Below are 15490 nucleotides of genomic sequence, written 5' to 3'. Positions count from 1 at the left end.
TACGTTATTTCTTATGCTTCTATTATGATGTTGATTATGCTTTACATACTCAGTACATTATTCATACTGACGTCCTTTTGTTTATGGATGTTGCGTCATGCCCGCAGGTGGACAGGGAGACGGACTTGTCCATAGATTACTTGTTCAGGGACTGCATAGAGGAGCTCCGTTTGATCCGGAGCTGCAGCTGTTGGTATTATTCTTTTGTGTACATATGGGCATAGCGGGGTCCTATCCCATTATATGATGTTACATACACTCTTTAGAGGCTCGTAGACAGTTGCGTATAGCTAGATGTCCTTTAGCCTTGTCGGCTCATATTTTGTATATTATTTTGTTAGCCTCGTCGGCTTGCGTATATGGGTATGGGCATTATTGTTCATGATGATATAAATGTGTGGTTGCCCAATGAGATTAGTATTATTGCTGTATAGAAATCATGAGCATGCCATATGGCCCACCTAGATGTGAATATGAATGTACGATAAAAGGTGCCCGAGTGGGTTAGCACCGAGTGTCTGTCATGGCCATCCGGTTGGGTCGTGACAAAAGTTGTATCAGAGTAGTTCTGTTCTAGGGTGTGTCTACGAGCCGTGTCCAGTAGAGTCTTGTTTATGGGTGTGTTGCGCGCCACACTTATAAACAGGAGGCTGCAGGCATTTTAGGAATGAATGACCTTCTTTCTTCATAGATCGTGCGATAGAGTCATGATATAAGCATTTATCTTCCCTTAACCGTGTATTATGTATTTCAGAAATGCCTGTAAGAGAAAAGCTACGGCAGCCCAAAAGGGCAAGACAGTGATGGAAAAGCGGGTTGAAAGAATACCGCCACCAATTATAGAGAAGGGTGAGTCCCAGAATGTGGCTCAATCTCAGTCCTCTCACTCATTGCCTATTTCTAAGGAGCAAGTGGGAGCCTCAGCCCCAGCTCCTCCACCAGAGGTTTCGGGCCAAGAGGTGAAAGAGCCCACGATTTTATTAGCTTGAACCCTCCAGAGTTTTTCGGGTCAAAGCCGGATGAGGACCTTCAAAACTTTGTTGATGGAATGTTGAGGACGCTACGGCTAATGCATGTTTCCTATGTCGAATCGGTGGAGTTAGCATCGTATAGGTTGCGGGATGTTGCAGTTCATTGGTATACGGTGTGGTTGTCTTCTAGGGGAGTTAATGCACTTCCCCGGTAAGGCAAGAATTTGTTGATGCTTTCCTACGACATTACTTGCCTCCAGAGGTTCGGCGGGCTAGGGCCGATAAGTTTTTTAATCTTAAGCAAGGGAGCATGAGTGCTTTAGAGTATAGTCTCTGTTTCAATTCTTTGGCTAGGTATGCTCCGGCCATGGTAGCGGATATGGGTGATCGAGTGCATCGATTTGTGAGTGGATTGGGGCCACATTTGATGGATAAATGCTTGACTGCGTCCCTTCAAGGCAACATGGATATTTCACGCGTCCAAGCCCATGCCTAGAATTTAGAGGAAAGCCAACAACTGCGAAGAGGCGAGCGTGAGCCTGACAGAGGTTACAACAAGAGGGCTAGATCTTCGGGTCCGACTAGTGAGTTTAGAAGAGGGCAGAGATAGCAGTTTTCTAGTCATTCGGGCCATTCTATGACTAGTGCGCCTCCATGATTTACGGGCCAAAGATTTGATAGATCTACTCACTCCGGGCCGAGTCAAAGTTTTAGGACTTCAGGTTCTCATTTCAGAGGCAACTCAGGTCAAGCAAGGCCACCCATGCCACGATGTTCTCAATGCGGGAAGCTACATTGCAGCCAGTGTCGACTAGGGTCAGATGTTTGCTATGCATGTGGTCGGCCGGGCCACATCATGTGTGATTGCCCCTCGATTGGTGGTAGGGGTAGGATCCAGCCTTCAGGGTCGGCAGCCGGGTCTTCATTATCTATACGCCCTCTGGGCAAGGTTCACAGGCGCCGGTCAGCCACGGTAGAGGTAGACGTAGAGCTCCTAGTTCTAGTGGTCCTCAGCACCGTATTTATGCATTGGCTGGGCGACAGGATCTTGAGTCTTCCCCTGATGTCATCACAGGTATATTGTCGGTATTTTCTCTTGATATATATGCTTTGATAGATCCCGATTCCATACTATCATATGTTACTCCATATATTAAGGGTCGATTTGGGGTCAACTCGTAGTCAATCAAACCTTTTGAAGTATCTACACTTGTTGGTGAACCGGTAATAGCTAGTCAAATCTATAGAAACTATGTAGTTGTGATTTGTGACCATCGTACTATGGCCTATTTACATGAGTTGAAAATGGTGGACTTTGATGTTATCATGGGCATGGATTGGATGGCTTTTTGCTACGCCAATGTTGATCGTAGAATGAAAATGGTTCGCTTCCAGTTTTCGGGAAAAACAATTTTAGAATGGAAGGGAAATACAGCGTCTCTGAGAGGTAGGTTTATTTCTTATCTCAAGGCAAGGAAAATGATTGCCAAAGGGTGTATTTACGATCTAGTTCGGGTTCAAGATGTAGAAGCCGAATCGCCAACTCTTCAGTCTGTCCCCGTGGTGAATGAGTTTCCAGATGTATTCCCGGATGAGCTTCCAAGCCATCCCCCAGAGCGGGAGATTGACTTTGCTATTGATGTGCTACCGGATACTAAACCCATATCCATTCCTCCTTATATGATGGCCCCCGCGGAGTTAAAAGAGTTGAAGGAGCAATTGAAGGACTTGCTTGAAAATGGTTTAATTAGGCCTAGTTCTTTCCCATGGGGAGCACCCGTGCTATTTGTAAGAAAGAAAGATGGTTCCTTACGAATGTGCATTGACTATCGGCAACTGAATAAAGTGACAATCAAGAATAAATATCTGCTCCCAAGGATTGACGGTTTATTTGATCAACTACAGGGTGCCAAGTGGTTTTCAAAAATAGATTTGAGATCCGAGTATAACCAAGTGAGAGTTCGGGAGAAAGATATTCCTAAGACAGCCTTCAGAACAAGATATGGTCATTTTGAGTTCTGAGTGATGTCGTTTGGGCTAACTAATGCACCGGCAGTATTTATGGATTTGATGAACAATATGTTCAGGCCTTTTCTAGATTTACTTGTGATCGTGTTCATTGACGATATCCTGGTATATTCTCGATCCTAAGTAGAACATATCATTTGTGTACCGTCCTTAAGATTCTCCAGACTCGAGAGTTATTTGCAAAATTTTTGAAGTACGAGTTTTGGTTGAATTCAGTGACCTTCTCGATGCTTATTATTTCAGCCGATAGCATTTGGATAGATACCCAGAAGATTGAAGTCGTGAAGACTGGGCCAAGGCCTACAACACCTATGGAGGTTCGTAGTTTTCTGGGTTTAGCCGATTATTACAGGAGGTTTGTAGAAGGCTTTTCTTCTATCTCTGCACCACTCACGAAGTTGACCCAGAAATTAGCTAAATTTCAATGTACGGATGCTTGTGAACGTAGTTTCCAAGAGCTAAAGAATAGATTAACTTCTGCCCCAGTCCTAACACTTCGAGGGATCGGAAGGCTATGTTGTCTATTGTGTTGCTTCAGGCGTTTGGTTGGGATGTGTATTGATGCAGCATGGTAAGGTGATTGCCTACGGCTCAAGACAGTTGCGCAAACATGAAAAGAATTATCCAACCCATGATCTTGAATTGGTTGCAGTGATTCATGCATTGAAGATGTGGAGACATTATTTGGATGGTGTCCATGTTGATATTTATATAGATCATAAGAGCCTCCAGTATATTTTCAAGCAGAAGGAATTGAATTTGCGGCAAAGGCGATGGTTGGAGTTGTTGAAAGATTATAATGTTAACATCCTATATCATCCCGGGAAAGCAAATGTTGTGGCTGATGCTCTTAGCCGTAGGTCCATGGGAATTTTATGCGATGTTCAGCTAGAGAAAAGAGAGGTAGCTCGTGAGCTCCAGCAGTTAGCTAGCCTAGGAGTTCGGGTAGTGGACTCAGGTGATATGGGAGCTATCATTCAAAATTCAGTGGTCTCATCGCTAGTAGTTGAAGTGAAAGAGCGTCAATACGAGGACCTCATGCTAGTTCATTTCAGAAATACACTCCCTCAGAATAAAAAGGCATCCTTTGAAATTTCTGGAGATGGTGTTCTCCGATGCCGAGGCAGGTTATATGTTCCTGATGTTGCAGGATTACGCCACCAAATATTGAGAGAAGCCCATTGTTCCCATTATTCCGTTCACCCCTGAGCAATGAAAATGTATCATGATCTTAAATTTATGTATTGGTGGAATGGGATGAAGAAAGATATATCGGAATTCGTGGCCCAATGTCCTAATTGCCAGCAAGTGAAAATTGAGCACCAAAAGCCTGGCGGATTGTTACAAGCTATAGAAATTCTGACTTGGAAATGGGAAGTAATTAATATGGATTTCATTGCAGGCTTACCCCGTTCTCGACATAAGTATGATTCTATATGGATGATTGTAGATAGACTCACGAAATCAGCTCATTTCTTACCGGTCAGAACTACATATGGAGCAGAAGATTATGCAAAGCTTTATGTTAAAGAGATAGTGCGACTTCACGGTGTTCCAGTATCTATTATCTCCGATAGAGGGACTCAATTTACAGCCAATTTCTGGAAAACTTTCCAAGATGGTTTGGGGACTCATGTGAGTATTAGTACCGCATTTCATCCGCAGACTGATGGGCAAGCTAAGCGCACCATTCAGACCCTTGAGGATATGCTACGGGCATGTATATTGGATTTTGGAGGTAGTTGGGATGATCACTTAACGCTTATTGAATTTTCTTACAACAATAGTTATCATTCCAGCATCCAAATGGCCCCATATGAAGCTTTATATGGGCGCAAGTGTAGATCTCCAATTGGGTGGTTCGAAGTAGGAGAGACTAAATTGATAGGGCCAGACTTGTTCCAACAAGCTATAGAGAAAGTCAAGCTTATACAGGATGGATTATTAACAGCTTAGAGTCGTCAGAAATCTTATGCAGATAATCGTCGAAGGGACTTAGAGTTCCGAGTGAAGTATTGGGTATTTTTGAAGGTGTCGTCAATGAAGGGCGTCATGAGATTTGGTAAAAAAGGGCAAGCTTAGTCCCCGGTACATTGGACCTTATAAGATTATACGCAAGGTAGGCTAAGTGGCTTATGAATTAGATCTACCTTTGGATTTGGAGTCAGTCCATCCGATTTTCCATGTATCGATGCTTCATAAGTGCATTGGGGATCCTTCTAGAGTTGTACCGGCAGATGATGTCCAAGTCACCGAGCAATTATCCTACGAAGAAGTTCCCATTGCCATTCTAGATAGACAAGTACAGAGACTCAGAACCAAAGATGTAGCCTCAGTTAAAGTTTTATGGAGGAATAATAATAGAGAGGAAATGACTTGGGAAGCAGAAGAATACATGAAGTTCGGGTACCCGCATTTATTTCAGCCTCCAGAGGAGACTCAGGCAGAGACGCCATTGTCCTCAAGTATGTAGTGCTTCCTTTGATGCTTTCTTGGTCGTGTGTGGCTATGCTTATTGATGTTGTTGTTGTAGCCCTGTGAGGTAATGTATTTTGGGTTGCTGTGACAGGATGGTAGTGCCATATTATAGGGGAAACTCTGGCGAAATTTTTATAGAATCCCCAAGAACCTAACATTCGAGGACGAATGTTCCTAAGGGGGGCAGAATGTTACACCTCAAAAATTTCGAATTTGTTGCCTTGTGAGTAGGCTAATGTGAGCTTAAGATGAAAATGAAATCATTATGAGATTAAGGAAAGTATTAGATAACTTAAGGGGTATACCATAAGATTTTGAAGTTATATGAATATATGAGCCGAAGTTCGTTCAAGGAAGTGAATGGTAAGTCGTATTCAGAAAGGTTTCGCTATAATTGAGCTAATATGTATTTGGTAATGTCACACCCTAATTTCCCTAGGGTGTGATGGGCACCCGACCCTTACTTAGGGCCGAGCGAACCCTCTGACCCTTAGTGCACACATAATCTTTTGGACTTTTAAATCAAATAAAGATGAAACACATAATACAACTTTCAGAAATATTCTTTTTCGTTGTTCTCAAATCAAACAAAATCTGTAATCATATGGAGTTCATATCATAACACAGAATGACACATCGGCTGATGGAGCCACTTACAGAACAGACATTCTATACCCATGACTCTGTCTGCAAAGTCTCTAACTTCAATCAGAAATCACAACATACAAACTCCGACTCGGCAATACCCCAGAAGAAAATGGAGCTCGCCAATCCCGCTGGAACATCTTCTAGTAATGTCTTCTACTCATCTGGGTGTACCTGCGTGGCATGAAACGCAGCCCCCGAAGAAAGGGGGTCAGTACAGAATATGTACTGAGCATGTAAGGCAAGAATCACAGTAAAAAGAATCATAACTGATATAAGGGGTGCAGAAACATATACAATGTCCAGAATACCAAAACTCTTGCCTTTAAAGCATTGATCATACATATCATTATCACATAGCGTACCCGGCCCGTCAAGGGACTCGGTGGATAAAATCGTGTCATCATACTTTCATATCATCATGCATGCATATACATATACATATATATATATACCGTACCCGGCCCTTTAGTGAGGGACTCGGTGAATGAAGTCATACCGTACCCGGCCCATTAAGGGACTCGGTGGATAGAATCATGCATGTGAACATCATATATCATATACATACCGTACCCGGCCCTCTAGTGAGGGACTCGGTGAATCAAATCATCATATGCCCTCCTGGCCACCATACCATATCATCATATCATCATATACATATACCGTACCCGGCCCTCTAGTGAGGGACTCGGTGAACAATGCAGTGGAGTGCGCACGATAACATACCCGGCCCGGGACTCGGTGAAAGACATATTGAGGCGTGCACGAGCAGAGTAGTGAGAAACTATATGCATATAAATCAAGACTCGATAGAAAAGTATACTTACCGACACCTGAAGGCTCAGAAACAAGTTTCGGGTCAGTCCGACTTAATATAAGAAAGTTATGAGTGTTTGAAGTACAGAACCTTCTACGAACGTTTCAGAAGCCATTTTTGGAAAATCAAAGCAACAATCATATCAAGTACCTTTCGGATATCGTTATGGATCAAATCAAATAGCGCTTTTGGAACCATATGTACGTATCAATATATATCAAAGACTCAATGGAATAATCGAACGTGCTAGCATTTGAAGATCAACACTTTAATCATATCAATTATCTTTCGAATGTCATTCGGAAACATATCAAACAGAACTTCGGACATCATAGTTACGCTTCAAAACCATATGAAACGGCTCATGGAAATCAAGGATATTAGCCATCCTAGTGGCTCTAAGAATAGGAGTTTCTTTGAAATCATACATATACGTCACTTGCTCGTTTCATAAAGATCATGCCAAAAGAAAGAAAAGGGTAAGCCTTACATACCTATCCCACGTTCAATTAGCTACGCTTATTCGTCCAATCTTGCTAGTCTACATTCAAGAGAATTGACATAATCATTAGACTCATTATCATATACTTATCTTAGTCCTTCAAATGAATTCATTTATAATCTGCCGAAATTTCGGCAGCATTTCCCCTGTAAATACACCATCCCCGAGAATCTAACTCGGCCAATTTATCAACAACAATCTGAGAATTCAACTCGGCCAAATCATCAACAACAATACCAACAATCATACTAACAACTTCAACAATCAATCCAAAATATAGTCTAACATTAACAACCTTCGTCACACAATTCAACGGCATTTCGTTTATATTCAATTCAATCACATATAATCAAGCCAATACCAATGATCCCATATTCAAATATTGATCCGAAATCATTCTAACATGATTCAAGAACACTTCAACAATTTACACAATATTCAAACAACCCAACCAACAAGAACAATAACAACATATTTCCTTCTTTCAAATTCATAAACTACACCAATAATCTATACATTAACGACTTCATTCGCATGATTATGAGAAACCATACTAATGTCGAATTAACTTCTTCAACACTCCCACAACAATTTCAACTTCATTTCAAACCATTAATTCTTCATTTAACATCATAGAATCCACCACAACAACAATTAAAATACTAAATAAAATTAGTTCATCACTTCCATACCATGCAACTCCCACACGGCTTCACTATACACATACACATTTCATAAATTTCATTCATTTCTTCACTCTCCAACATATACAAATCATCCATAACATATGAAAAGAAGATTAAATCTTACCTTTTCCACTTCACTTCTCCCTCGGCTAGAGTTGCAACTTGCAAGAACAAATAGTTTATTTGCTCCAACAACTACTCCACGTTAATAAGGACCTTCCAATTGGTTGGAATGCTAGAAGAAAATAGTTTTTTCTTGATCAATTTCATGGACACCAAATTTGGAGCCATGGCCGAATACTATTACATATTTTCTTTTCTTGAAACTTCTTCAAGTTTCTTGAAATAAAAGAAGATGAATAATATAATCCATGGGTCATCTTTTATTTATACCCATTAAGCATCCATGTGGACTTTGGCCCACCTAACTTGGACGGCCATGTGGCCTTTTATTTCAAGCCCATCATTTTTTTTTTATTTTTTTTTGTAATTCATGTAAAATTTGTTTTCCAAATTTGCCCTTAGCCTTCCTCCATATTTCTAGGAGTCATCTTGCGAATTTCCCTTTTTACCCTTAGCCTTTCTCAATATTTTCATACTAGTAAGCAACTTGTTCATTAAAATAACTTTGGAAAATAGTCTTGCCCTTAACTTCTCACAATTATCTCGAATTATCCGAACATACAAAATACGGGCTATAACAGGTAATGTCTTGAGGTGCTGCTATAGGGCCTATTGTATGGTTAATGAAGTGTTATATAAGTGCCAAGAAGGTTCCACAAGGATTGGAAGTCAAACGAATCAACGAGAGAAAGTTTCGGATAACTGTGAGTTATATGACCACTTATACGGTCCGTTAAACCTGGCAACCGGTTTAACCGGAACCGGATCGGTAACCGGTTAGGGAACCGGCCGGTTTCTGGTTGAAAAACCGGAACCGTTTAACCGGTTCCGGTTTACCGGTTTGAAAACTCAAACCGGAACCGGTCCGGTTCAAAGTGTCCAAAACATATTTTTTTTTGTTTTTTGTATTATATATATATATATATATATATATATATATATATATATATATATATATATATATATATTATAGTATTTATTAGTATATTGTAGGTATATTTACATATGTTATACAAGTTTATAAGTAAAGTTTAAATATTTACTGACTAGCAGGCTAACAGCAAGTCACCAATACAGAATATACGTATACATATACATATATATACCTAAAATATAGTAAGAATATACTTATATATATATATATATATATATATATATATATATATATATATTCTTATATATATATCAATATATGTATCAATATACTTAGGTTATATAACTTAATATATATAAATATGTTTAAGTTATATATAGCTTATATATATGTATATAACTTAATATATATATATATATATATATATATATATATATATGTGTGTGTGTGTGTGTGTGTGTGTGTGTGTGTGTGTGTGTGTGTGTATTAATGAATATATGTTTAAGTTATACTTATAGTATACTATACATTATAAGTATATTCTTAGTATATTTTAGTTATTTTTCAAATATATAACATTTTAGTTTTTAATTTAAGTATATTCTTAGTATATTTTAGGTATATTCCTAACTTAATAAAAGTAAAAATATGAACACAAGTAAATAGAAGAAAGCTCAATGAGCCATATATTTTATTCATTCTTGGATAACATTTATTTGCAAGTTGTAGTTTTTTTTAACTTGCAAATAATACATGAGTTGTACAAAAATAGTAGAATAATAAAATCACCAATTTTGAACCTTTTCGTTAATTTCCCCCACATCATATTCGGTCATGGAAATATCTTCAAAGTCTTCCATTTGGTCCGGTCCACTAGCTATCAAATCTTCAATTTCTTCCTCTTCGCCTTCCTCCGCTTCTAAGTTTTGGTTGCGTCACTCCGGTCTAATCCAATCGCGAATGCACACTAGTACTTGCAATCTAAAGCCGGATAATGAATGTCTATGGTCTCCAATTTGTTGTCTTCCTTGGCTAAATGCGCTCTCCGAAGCCACGGTTGATACTTGAACCGTAAGGATATCTCGAGCCATTCTTGAAAGTACCGGATAGCTTGCCTTGTACTTCTTCCACCATGCTAAGACGTCCAAGTCATCCAGTTCCTTGATATCCACATTTGGCTGCATCAAATAAAAGTTATATTCATCAAAGTTTGCAGTAGAAGAAGAAGTTGGCTGTGAATGTAAAACTTTTAAACCCGACAAGCCCTTTTTGCTACTCTGAGAAGTAGTAGGGCGTGGAGCAACGGGTGTAGCACGTTCTTCCAAACTAGAATAATGAGTAAAAACTTTTCTAAACTCATCATCAATAGCGAGTTCGGCTTCAGCTACAGATGGTTGAACTCCCTCTTCAATTTCTAAAAATGTATAAATTTGACTAACCAAATTTTTAGTATAAGACGCTTTTAAACAAGGATTTAAAAGAGAACCCAATATAAATAAAGTTGGGATGGGAAAAAATACTTCTTAAATTTGATTATCATTTCAAAAATAGCCACTTGATAACTGGGTTTATATTTATACTCTTGTAAAACTCTAGCTATTTCCGCTAAGTAGGCTAAAATTCCGGTTACCGTGGGATAGAATTGTCTAGAAAAAAAAAGAGTTGCATTATAAAAAATTTCTAAGAGGTCAACACATTCTTTAACATCTTCCCAATGCATAAAAGTTAACCAATCCTCACTATTAATATTATATTCGTTGTGAACTTGTTGTATGGGAATCCTATAATCATATGCTTGTTGTAGCATAATGTAAGTGTAGTTCCACCTAGTCTCAATTTCTACTTGAATTTTCTTAGGTCTAAGGTTATTTTCCACACAAACATTCTTAAAATCTCTAATTCTTCCCCTATTAGCATTACAAAAAAGAAACGCAACCGCATCTCTAACTTTTTTAACAGAATCTTCAAAATGCACAAGACCATCTTTAACAATTAAGTTTAAAATGTGACAACTACATCTTACCTAAAAAATATTTCTTAGCGGAGGGTTTAGTTCTCTTTTTATAAGACCTATAGCCTTTGTATTATTAGAAGCATTATATAAAGCAATACAAAGTGTTTTTCTATAAATGTTAAAAAATCTCATAATAGTAGACATTGAATCGGCTAAAAATTTTCCATCGTGACGACCTTTTCCTTCATCATATAAAAACGCTATAATTCTTTTTTGCATAACCCAGTTGTCATCAACCCAATGACATGTAATAGCAAAAAAATCTAACTTGTTAAGACTAAGACCCAAACCAGCGGTAAGACAAACATTACAATTTAAAGAATTAAATACATATCGCAAATAAAATCTATATTTTTTAAACAAATCTATAACATCGGCTCTACAAGTACTTCTAGGAATACCCTCAAATAACGGATTATAACAACGTTGAATGTAAGTAACAAACCCCAAACCTGAGGGAAAGGAAAATGGTAAACAATCATAAGCTACCATTTTAGCTATTTCTACACGCTCTTTTTTCTTGTCATACTTAACATTTCTACCGGTTCGTGGGTCTATCGTCATTTGAATCCCCCCCACATTTGAACCCGTTTGCTCTCCCAAACATCCATATGTTTGGTTCTCATATGAGTATTTAGTGTACCCGTTCCACCATCCTTACTAGTTCCTTGCTTAAAACTAAATACTTGTCCACATATAGTACATGTAGCTGATTGATTTTCCCTATTCTTAGTCATAAATTTCCAAACTTTAGTTGTTGGCTTACGAGTTCTAGGCGGTTTGTCTTGTGTATGTGATTGGGCAGGACATGTATCTCCTATGGGATTTTCGGGGGGTTGTGTTTCATCATCATCATCTAAGTCTTCATTAAAAGTGTCGGTAAAATGTTGTTGCATTGGCTCATGACCTAAAAGTGGATTATTTCCACCAACATCAATACCTAAATTAGGTGTTTCTTCCACAAATGTTTCCTCATTAAGCCTACCCCTACCACTACTACTACCGGCACCACGTCTTAATCTCTTTGACATTATTAAATAGAATTAATTTAAATCACAATCAAATAAATCACAAGAAAATAAATTACAACAAATTAAATTGCTAGAATTAAATTGCGTAAATTAAATTGAAAAAATAAATTGCTAGAATTAAATTGCGAAAAATAAAGATAGAGTTGGAACGAAGGTACCAAATTGCTGGATTAATTTCCAACAAAGTGAAGGCGGCTAGAATTGCAAATCCACCAAAGTTACTTCGAATTGTTGAAAAATCACCAACTCCACCAATAATATTATAATTCCAAAATTAATAATTGAAAGTTGAAATTATAATAAGACTTTGTGGCTAATTATTGCAAAGTGACTATAATTGAGAGATTGAGAATTTGAGATTTGAGAGAAAGATGAAGAAGAGTGAATTGAAATGAAAATGAAGAAGGGTTTATATAGGGGTGGGGGATGGGTTAAAGTGTTAAAAAAAGGTTTGGGGGGTTGGGGGGCCAAAAAATAATTTAAAGACCGTTTGGCAACGGCCATTTTTGCAAATGGACTTTTGCCAACGGTCCATTAACGGACAGGTCACAGGCCCAATGGCTATTTTTTTTTATTTCACCGGTTTAACCGGTCCGGTTCCGGTTTAACCGGTTCCGGTTTCAAAAATATCGGAACCGGATCGGTAACCTTTTAAACGGTTAACCGGTTTTACCGATTTTAACTGATTTAACCGAACCGGTTGACGGGTTTACGGTCCGTATAACTTTATAGGGTCCGTATAACATGACCCTTACATAGAGGGATATTTTCTTGGTGGTTTTATACGGTCCACTTAGACGGACCGTATAATATTATACGGACCGTATAAGTAGTCCGTATAAGTCCATCGGGCAGCTTTTATTTTTTTTGTATAAATAGATGACCCTTGTTCTTTTATTTCATTTCCCACATTTCTAAAAGTCTTGAGAGCTCCAAAACCCTTCTCCAAGCATATTTCACTCCAACCCAAGAGATTACAAAGATCAAATAGCAAGAATTGAAGTGTTCATGTGTTAGAAGGCTCACTAGGGTTAATAGACTTCAAGAACAACTTGAGTATTGAAGCTAGGGTTTTCACTCAAGGTGATATCTTACTCCAAAGCCCATTCTTATGAGATAAAAGGTTAGTTTTCATGCTTATCTCATGTTATGATGAATGCTTGGTTGTTGAACAACTTGAGTAGAAGAAGAAAGTAGAAAATGAGGTCTAAATGTAGCTTTTATGATGTTTTTGAGTAGTAAGCTAACTTGAGTCATGAATCTTAGTATGATATAGGTATAATCTTGTTATGAAAGGTAATAATAGTGATGAGGAAGCATTGTATGAAAATGTGCTAAGGACGGGTGTGAAGCTGTTAGTATAAGTTGAACATGAGAATGAATTTTGAAGACTTAATGGAATGTGATTACTTGATTATGATATTGTGGATATTATTGTGGTTGTTTCTTAATATGGTGGAAGTTGATGAAAGAGGGGAAATGCTGCCCAATTTTCATTAGATCATGAATTGCTCTAGTTTGTATTTAAGAGTATCGTTAAGGCTTAACCATAGTATGAATCTTTCTAAATGTAGATTTCTCAAGCTCGACGGTGAACGTTAAGTAGTTAAGAAGACGACGAGGTATGTAAGGCTAACCCTTCTTTCTTAAGGCATGATCCCATCGTTGTAAACCTTTATGTGAATTTCATATTGTCTTCCAAGATGACTTCATTCTTAGAGTCACTAAAGCTCATGATTCTTGATATTATTACGATACCATTAGTCTCATTCTATGATAGTTGATCCCCCAAGGAAGGATATAATGAAAATGATTATGATGATGAGGACGTTGAGGTTACCTATGTACTCATATATATATATATATATATATATATATATATATATATATATATATATATATATATATATATATATATGTATGTATGTATAAGTCTAAGTATGACTATTAAGAACACCGAGCTTATGTGCCCGAGTTTACCTGAGTTAGACTTTGATTAGTAAATCATATATGCATTTAGAGTTGACGGGAGACTGCATGATTAGGTCTTCGTACATGAGGTTTGGGTGGATATATTCGCAATTTAACGAAAATTATGTGTAAATAGTAACTAGGGTAACAACGAGTAATTAATTGAGTTTTTAGTGCTACTAACATGATGGTTATGTATTACGATCTTAAAGGTGATTATTTGTCATGACTAGGAAGGGGTAGTTCGTTGTGCAGAATATGTATTCCTAGGTATATTTGATTTATGTCTTTATTTTCAAGTATATTGAAATATTCATATGATTGCCATTCTTGTTAACAAGAGATTTGCATTGGGAGGACTGACGGAAATCGTGATAGTGCTATGTCTATCAAAGGCATGATTCATGACATTGTTTCATTCATTGGCATCATTGCATACATTGCATATAAAGTATACTTGAGTTTATATTTACATCTTAGTGACATTTCAAAATTTTGGAGATAGTAGGAATAAAACGGGACCTTAATTCAAAACACATGTTCACGGCTTCACGTCCTTGAAAATCAATTGTTTTAAATAAAGTAAATATTATAGATAATATAAAAAAAATTAGAAATAAAAAGAGAGAGAGCAAAACCGGTAGAATTAACTAATAGTTTCCTCCTAAAATAACTACCCGTTACTTCCAAAACTGCCCATACTAATTCTCCTATAATTCCTCTAAGCTAAGGAAAACAAAATAAGACAAAGTGTTAGTCAAATAGAACAAGTCAAACGCATAAAAAGAAATAGAATAGAGGACAAATAAATTGAAATGGATCTGGCCCATTTTCAGGCCCAACTGCTGCGAACTGCCTGTCTATTGGGCTTTGGCCCAGAATTTTATGTTTTTATTTTTGGTGCGGACAGAGGCTGGACAGAGAGAGAGGTCACGTTGGGCTTTTAGCCCAACTCCGAATGCAGAATAACGAGTCCCTCGGACTCGTATGCGATGTCATGCAACAAAATGAAAGGAAAAGGATTAGTATCTAATCAATGAATAAGGTTAACCATGTAGAATATAAATGCAAAACCGATCAGTAGATTATGTATATACTGCGTATATTTAAGTATATCTCACGTATACAAACACCCACTGAATATAATAAGTCGACCGGTCGATCAATGTTGCGATAAAAGTATGCTATATGACTACTTTATATTCCCTATGAATATCGGTCTATATTGGGCAAAACAGATTCCCTTAAAGAAAATTAGGACTTTTTCGAACTAGAGATACTCTGAAGCAACTTTATCCATACACAGGTGCGGCAAGAACGAATGAATACATTTCTGCAACTACTGATTTT

Source organism: Lycium barbarum, chromosome 12 (assembly GCF_019175385.1).
Source record: "Lycium barbarum isolate Lr01 chromosome 12, ASM1917538v2, whole genome shotgun sequence".
Taxonomy (NCBI): Eukaryota; Viridiplantae; Streptophyta; class Magnoliopsida; order Solanales; family Solanaceae; genus Lycium; species Lycium barbarum.
This window is presented reverse-complemented; position numbering follows the sequence as displayed.